The sequence below is a fragment of the Peromyscus californicus genome, unplaced genomic scaffold, assembly GCF_007827085.1.
Source record: "Peromyscus californicus insignis strain IS unplaced genomic scaffold, ASM782708v3 Scaffold_21__1_contigs__length_65335640, whole genome shotgun sequence".
NCBI classification, from domain to species: domain Eukaryota; kingdom Metazoa; phylum Chordata; class Mammalia; order Rodentia; family Cricetidae; genus Peromyscus; species Peromyscus californicus.
In genome coordinates, this window is record NW_026294514.1 from 31,669,858 (window position 1) to 31,678,559 (window position 8,702).

The following is an 8,702-nucleotide window of genomic DNA, read 5'->3' on the forward strand; positions in this document are numbered from 1 at the left end:
TGCATGTGAAAAAACGTGAAGGGAATTTGGCCCCATGCACCTCAGATATTAGAAACATATTTCAAAAGCACGTGAATGGTGCAGGATGAGGTAAATGGACCATCTTGCTGGCGCCATGCTGTTCTAATTACACTTTCGTATGGCAGAGTCACACAGAGATACTGCAGAAGAAGAGGTTTCTTTCAGGAATGGAATCATGGGATCAAAACTACCAGGAAGGGCTGAAGTTGAGCCAAGGGTTGAGTGCTTTTGGCTCCAGATCCGGCTTGGAAAGTGGACCCTATGGTGCCTTTGGAGTTGTGATTGGAGGGTTTGTGGTAAGACATCCTCTTCCATGGTTCACTTGAAGAAAGATTATGTATCATCCTGTAAAATGCTGCTCTAACCCCAGATGTTGTAGGACAGGCCGAATATTGATCTTATAATGCATTTTAAACTCCATATTTAGACATAACATACTTTTGTTCTATACTCTATAAAGTCAGGACTCAGCGCTGAAGAAAACTGCAGGATACAGTGTGGAAGCTGAGGCTGAGGCTGGGGCAGACAGATATTCAAGCAGCTGCAGGGCGGTGATGGGCAGTGGTTCAGGCTAGGGCTGGACCACAAGAGGACCATGTGTTGAGGGGGCTGCTAGACACCCAGATTTGTTATGCCTACTTTCTAGCTCAACTCTGCTACTGCATGCTCAGGAGCGTTGGGGAAGCTCTCCAACCTCGCTGACTTCTCTCTTTCAACATGGGGACAACACCCTGGGCCTCCTCTTTGGCGAACTAATCATGAAAGGAATAGTGAGCTGCTGGGGGAACACCCAGCGCGTGTGAAACCAAAGCCAGCGCAACTTCCATCTTCCTTTAAAACTGTGTGCTGGGCGGGCACGCATCTGCAAATAGTGTCACAGAAACATCCTCTTCTGGGGACGCTTTTCTCAGGAGACTGTAATACTCAGAAGAACGGCACGATTTGCCAAAGGAGAAGGGTCAGAAGAGAGAAAAGCCAGTGTCAGGGCCGGCCTTCCCCTCGCTCTACAGTGTTGCCTCCTACACAGGAAGGAACAGTTTGGGATGTGCATCGTTACCATGGAAACAAGCAGCCAAGGTCACTTGACTGAAGGAGCCTGTGGCCCACTGGTCCTGGATCATTCTAGTTGGCTTTTGAAGTTGAAGCTTGGCCTTTGCCTCAGGAGAACTTGAGCCCGCCCACTGCAGGCCCAAGAAGGGGGGCAGGGACTGTGTTCCCCCCTTTTCCTCCGCTATTTTCTTCTTGCACTGTCTGTGTATTCCTGGCGATCATGGGGCTGAAATCTTGCTCTCTCTCATCCCCGAGTATTTTCTTATTTTGCTGTGAAATGTGATGAAACGATCCTTCCCATGAACAACCTTGCCCCTCTTCCTGTCGTTGATTTTCAGTCACTGTTTAGTCTTTCCTAGCCCTGTTTCTCCCATTTCCTCCCCTTCCCTCTACCCCTCTTCCCTCATTCTTTCCCTCTTCTCTCTTTTCCTCTCTTGCTTCTTGTCATCACCCCCCCCCCCAAAAAAAAGCAAAGGTGATCGTAACTACAATGCATGATGTGACATTCCCGACGCCTCTTCAGCATGTATGCTATGGCATGTACACTCTTGATCTGGTCTACAGAACACCGCATCCTGAGCTCTGTGCAGTTCGAGGCACTGTATCAGGTGCTGGGAAAATGTAACCCCTTGCCTGACCTCCCAGGAGGTCATAGTTTCTATATAGATGAATTCTAATGTAATCAACTCTGCTTTTGGTTAATTTAGAAAACTGAAAAGGAATTTCAATATACAGGAGGCTCTGGTTCTAGGGTAGAGAAATACGTGGTTTATGTCTTTGAACATCTGCTCACACTGTGGTGTGGTTAAATGGACAGAGTGGATGTAGTGTTTGTGCACTCTTTGCTCTGTGGTGGGCACTTTCACTTTGATTGTATTTGTCAGTCTTCCCAAGGAAACTGTGATCTAGGTCTATATATTTTTCATTTTAGTTATTTTATATGTGTTGGGGGATACACACGCCACAATGTGTGTGTGTGTGTGTGTGTGTGTGTGTGTGTGTGTGTGTGTGTGTGTGTGTGTGTGTATGCCCATGCGAGCATGCAAGCACGCATAGGTCAGAGGACAACCTTTGGAGTAATTCTCTCCTTCCATTGCATGGGTACCAAGGATCGAACACAGGTTGTTAGGCTTTGGGGAAGGTGTCCTTAACAATTGAGCCGTCTCACGTAAGAGGCTTGTGTTGGCAAATTTTATGTTAAATTGACACATGCTGGAGTCCTTTTAGAAGAGAGAATCTCGATTGAGAAAATGCCCCCAGATGGGCCTCTGGGGAAGCCTGTGGTACATTTTCTTAATTGATAATGTGGAAGGGCCCAGGTCACTGTGGGAGTGCCACTTCTGGGCTGGTGATCCTGCACGCTCTAAGAAAGCAAGCTGAGCAAGCCACGAGAAGTAAGGTTGTAAACAGCAGCCCTCCATGGTCTCTGCATCAGTTCCTGCCTCCAGATTCCTGCCTTGAGTTTCTACCCTGACTTCTCTGGATGATGAACTACAAGCTATAAGATAAAATTCACCCCTTTCCCCCCCCCCCCCATCAAGTTGCTTTTGATCATGATGTTTTTATAATAGCAATAGAAAGATAACTGGGACAAGATTCAAGGAGATCCCATGCTGTCAGTTTAATGAATGGCAGATGCAGGTCTTCTGATAGGCAAACCTGCAATTCTTTTAGTCAGTAGAAAGCAGAGATCAAGAGACACAGAATCTAATCCCTGCCCTAGACATTAGGTGGCTCTGTGACATTGTATACGTTGGTCAACTTCTCTGAACACATTTCCTCACTGGTAAAATGAAAATGGTACCAATCTTCTCTACCCTCAAAACAGTGTCAGAACTCTGTATTTGGAAAAATAAAGTCATTTTTTTCACCGATGGAGAATCATTAATGTCTACTGCACAGACATGGTGAGAATTTACCGGCATTCACTTCTTCCCTCTTCTGAGAACATGAGTCTTCTTTCCATCCCTTCTTCCATCCCTCCTTCCTTCCTACCATGGTTTCTAGATAATAGGAAGAGTAGAAATGGTGTACCACTCCTGAATAGAGTCATCGAAAAGCCAACATGTGATCCTTTTAGCCGCCCTTTCTCTTACATGTCACTAATGAAATCACATGTTCTGTATGACAAATCATATGTAGGAGGAGCCTGTGGCAGGCTGGAAGAGTGTGACCACAGGCAACAATTATTCTGGAGAGATATGGATTGTTACAAAAGCAGAGAGGCTTTGGGGGTTTGGGTAGCACATCATAACTCCCTCTATCTGATTAATACAGAGTTTGAGCATACTGACTGGACACTTAGTGTTGGGAGATGTCTTCCAGGTCATCTAAAATAATCCCTACATTAAATGATGGGAAATTAAGGCTGGTAAAAGTCACATGACTTGCTCAAAGTCCCATAAAGAGAGAAGCAAAGTGAGCTAAAACTGAGTCCTCCTGACATTTGCTTCATATCCTCATGGCCAACATGCCATGGGGTCTCTCCAAAGGGTCAATGGTGACCAAAGACCTCCAGGGTGTTCTTCCCCAAGCTGTTCACCTTGAGCTGTCCTGAGATGTACTGTCCCTGAGGCCACCTCCATCTGCTCCTCCCACAATCCTTTCTGTGTATGGACAAACCCTAACAATGGGTCTTTTGAGTGATGATCTGTGTGGTCAGAAGGAAAGATATTCTCTAAACTAATGCAAAGCAATTTCACCAGAAGCCTCAGTAAAGGCAGAGCTACTATTAATAGGAGGGAAAGACTCAAACAGGGCTCAGCATAATTGTTTACGGGGTTTTGGTTTTTGGTTTTATTTTCGTTCATTTCTGTTCAACTCCAGCAGCACGGAGGGTCATGTGCTCTTGCTTCCCTCTGTGCAGGATGCTTTCGAGTATGAGTGATAACCTTTGAAAGCAAACACTGGAGGTTCAGACCTGGACTAAGGTTTCAGATGCTGCAGGAACCAGCAGGCACACCACTAATCATTCTTTTATATGTGTAGCCCCGATGTAGTTATCCCTCATTTTATCTCTCTGCCACTGGGAAGAAGCATGCTAGACAATGGGTGTATAATGATAAAAACTTGTCTCTGTTGGAACATGCGCTTCCGCATGATGAACTGAAGAAGGTAGATAAATCAGGAACCCGGGGGGAGGAGTGATGAGTGCTTGAACTGGACTGGAAAGGTGCAAGGAGACTGGGTGCGTGGAGACTGGGTGTGTGGAGACTGGGTGCGTGGAGACTGGGTTCAGGGAAACTGGGTTCATTGAGGCTGGGTGCACAGAGACTGGCAAGTGGGAAATATAGAGGAGCTGAAATAAATGAGATTGAGCAATGACTTGAATGTTAGAGAAGAAGAGAGAGGGTGAGATGAAAGATGACAGTAATGTTTTGACTCTGTATACTTGAGAACAGAAATAACATAACTATTGGTGTCCCAGTCTACTTGGTGCTGCTGTAATGAATGGGGTACCATTGTTGCTAAGGAAAGGACATTGATTCCTTATAGTTCTAGAGTCCAGTATCAAGGTGAAGGCATCTGGTATGGATCTTGTTATTGTGTAGAAGACATCAGTAGGCAGCAAAGCTTGAGGAGAGGCGGGGAAGGGGAAGCAAACCACCCCATTTGTAAGTATCATTCCTGAGCTATTGACCTTAGTCTACAAAGGAGACGCTTCCATGACTACCCTTTCAAGGTCCCACATCATAACACAGTTTCAATGACAACTGAATTTAAATAGGAAGGAGACTGTATCATGCCAGGAAGGAAGTGCTGTAGAATTTATTGTGGTACGAGTTTTGAATTGGAGGTGTTGACACAACATCCAGAAAGCTTTTGGAAAATAAGTATGGGAACTTTTTTTTTGCAAGAAGCTGGAGGGAGAGAGAGAGAGGAGGTTTGGGAGTTGTGGATGGAAATATAGGCACGTGAAACCTTACACATGGCTGAAATAGCCAAGGGTGAATGGGAACAGAGGGGAGGAGAGGGCAAAGTGCTGTCCTTCAGGGACCAGCTAGTTCTTGGGGGTTGCCAGAGGAAGGAGAGAAAAAGCAGGAGCAGTTACAAGTTGAGCAGGATGGCAGCATGCCCAGGCACTAAATAAGTAGAGATTTTCCAGAAAGAAGACATGGCCAACCGTGGAGGGATACAGAGAGAACTCTGGCCTGATGACTTGCAGGTAATCAGTAACTACAGGGCTTTGTGAAGTGGTGGGGACAGCACAGTACGAAGGAAGTATACATTTGAAGGGATGGATTAGAACTGTTTTGGGTAATTTAGTCTTTTTGGAAAGTGGATGGTGAAAAGCAAAGTATAGTGTGACTAATCCAAAGAGTCAAAATTGCTCAGAGATCTGCTCTTTATTTACTTGCTATTAATTGCTATTTAGTTCGGGCTGCAAATCCACTTTTACCCATAGAAATCAGATGTCTTGAATTTTTTTCCCAGGGACTCAATCTTTAATGTGATGGTCAATTAATTGGCTGTATTTTTTTAGTGATATATTTTAAATATATAGAAATGTCATAATGAAGTCAAGATATCACTACTTCTGATTATGCTTGATTTCTGGGTATTTATTAATAATTGATTAATGTACATTTTGCGTATATTGCTTACAACCCAAATCACCTTAAAAGTCAACTTTCTGAATAAGTGGGTAGATTTGGATTTTCTGATAGAGTAATTGATGTCATGGGATTCATAGTTACTTCTTTGTGAGTCTTCACAATAATAAAAATGCAGTGTTAAGAGTAGTTGAAGGATATCTGGATCAGGTTGGCCCATGGACATGCTTGCAGGGCCCTGTCTTGATTCCTTTCATTGAAGTGGGAAGACCCACACCCACCCACTATGGGCGGCCTCATTCTCTAGGCAGGGGATCTTGAACTGTGTAAGAGTAGAGAAAGTGAGCTAAGCAAAACTAGGCACGCACATATCTGTTCTCTCTGCTCTTGACTGTAGTTGTGATTGGCTGCTTCAAGTCCCTGCTGCCTCGGCTTCTGGCACTAGAGTGATGGGCTATAACGTGAAGTGTGAGCTCACACAAACTCTTTAACCCCCATGTTGCTTTTGTCAGGGTATTTTATCGCAGCATCAGTAAAGGAAACTCAGATAATGGAACCGGGGAGGCAGAACAGTTGGTAAAATGCATGCCTTGCACTTTTCTCATGAGGAGAACATGAGTTTCATCCTCAAGACCATGTCAAAAGGAGCCAATGTTTAGTATGTGCTTGTAAAGATCTTAACACTGGGGAGACAGAGATGGATAATTTCTGGGGCTAGATGCCTAGCCAATGTAGACTGCTTAATGAATTCCAGGCCAGTAAAAGATCTTGTCTCAAAAAAAAAGTAGGTTAAACTCTGAGTTTTAGCACCTAAGGTTGTCCTCTGGACTCCATAAAGGCATATTTACCTGCATTTATATGAACATGCACGCATGCACATGCTCTCTCCCTCTCCCACCTCCTCTCATGAATGAGGTATGCCTGTTCTGAACTCTGCTATGAAATAGATCTGCAATTTCTCCGGTTGGTGGTTGTTTACTGCCTTAAAAATAATGCACATTGCATGGCTACGCTGTCCTCACTGTCACTCAAGTCAGAGAGGCTGGAAATCAACAAGGACAGAATACAGAGAAAACAAATTTAAGACATAGTCCCCAGCTCAACTGGAGATGTCATATGTAGTCAGAGTTCATAATTTCAATGTGTGGACAGACTTTTTTCAGTAACTATCCATTTGGATTTGTTTTTTGAGAAAGGATCTTTCACTGGGACCCAGAGATCACAGATTAGGCTAGGCTGGGTGACCAGCGAGGTCCAGGGATACATTTGCTCTTACCTGCCCAGCACTGGGGTTGTAAGTATCTGCCACCATGTCTAGCAATTTTCTTTTTATGTGAGGGCCAGGGATTATGCTTTGCATGGCAAGCTCTGTATTAGCTGAGCTCTCTTTCCAGCTCTTCCAGTTCTTTTAAATATGTAATCTCACCTATCCTTAGGACAGTACTATCTATTCATCTCACAAATCAGAAATATACTATAGTAAGGGGCATTGTTAGGGTTAGCCTAAACTCTGCATCTGTCTAATGCAAAGACTTAATTTATTGCCTCTGCATTGCCGTTTTTCTCATTTCCCATAGAACCATAGAAAGATGATAAATTATTTTCCCCTTAAACTTAAGAGTGTTCTTATGTAATTTATAGATAGTCTACATTTCTTCATGACTTTGCAAACCACTTAGGAATGCTGTGAAGTATTTAAAAAAACCCCGAACCACCATCCAAATGACCTGGACTATCCTGTGAGCATCCCTGGGCTGAGAATGCAGTTCTGCCTCAAAGACACACTTGTGCAGAGGGAAGTTCTTGTCGCTGGGAAGAACAACACTTTCCATCAAACGTTCTTAATTGACCAGAACTTCGATGATTGTGGAGGGGTTGGAATGTTGCAGGCCCAGAGCCTAATCATGATTTATCTTGGGCTATCTTTGGTCCCCTTAATAACCATCCTTCGATCTCCGTGTCTGATCTACCGTCTTGGTGATAATAGGTAAAACCTTTTTGAAATGTGCTGACTTAACAGACTATTAGCTTCCACCAACCCAAAGGCTCAGAACGTCTTCAAATAGTGTCTGAGGCCTATGCATGTACTCTTCCTGCGTGGTTTGAACTTGTCTACTGTTTTCTCCACCAATGTATTTGAGAAATGTCTTGATTTATGACTTTCTTTTTTTTTCCTGTTGCTATAAAAACTTCAACAAACTGTTATCACATCGGAACATTGAATTTAGCGTAACCTAAATCTGTGTTTCTGGGTCACAGTTCCTCTGCTTGGCTCCAGAATAGACTGCCTTTTATCCCTTTTGAGGTGAGAGTTGTGTTTATATATTTACACTGGAAACACAGGAAGGCTGAGGCCCAGGCTGCAATCTCTGGGGTAAAGTCCTGTGATGGGATAAATACCATGGCCAAGAGAGAGGCCAGCAGATTCCCATGGGTCAATGAGCAGGTGAGCCATGTTGGGGGACAAGAAGAGGGCAGCCTCTGTGGCCATAACCTGCCACTGTGAGTGTTTTGAATGGAGGCTTGGGGAGCCCAGGAAGGGGGTTTGGTAGTACTTTCTTCTCACGCAGCCGTCCCTGCAATACTCAGAGTAGATGTGGGAATGCTACACATAAAGAAGGAAGTAAAGCCATTTTAATCGACTTACTCATTAATCCCCAAACATTCATTTTTAGCCTTCACTGTGAACCTGCCCATCTTTCAAAGTCCTCTAGGTAGCTGAGGGAAAACAAGACTGTGGTGGTTTGAAAGAAAATGGCCCCCAAACGGGAGTGGCACTATTAAGAGGTGTGGCCTTGTTGGAGGAAGTATGTCACTGTGGGGGCAGGCTTTGAGCTCTGTTTTGCTCAAGCTTTTCCCAGTGTGACTTCCCTCAGTGAGTCAACTTCCTGTTGCCTTGGAGTCAAGGTGTAGGACTCTCAGCTACTTCTCCAGCACCATGTCTGCCTGCACACTGCCGTGCTTCCCATCATGGTGATAAGGGACTGAATCTATGAAACTGTAAGTGAGCTCCCTCAGTTAAATGTTTTCCTTTAGAAGAGCTGCCGTGGCCATGGTGTCTCTTCATAGCAATAAAAA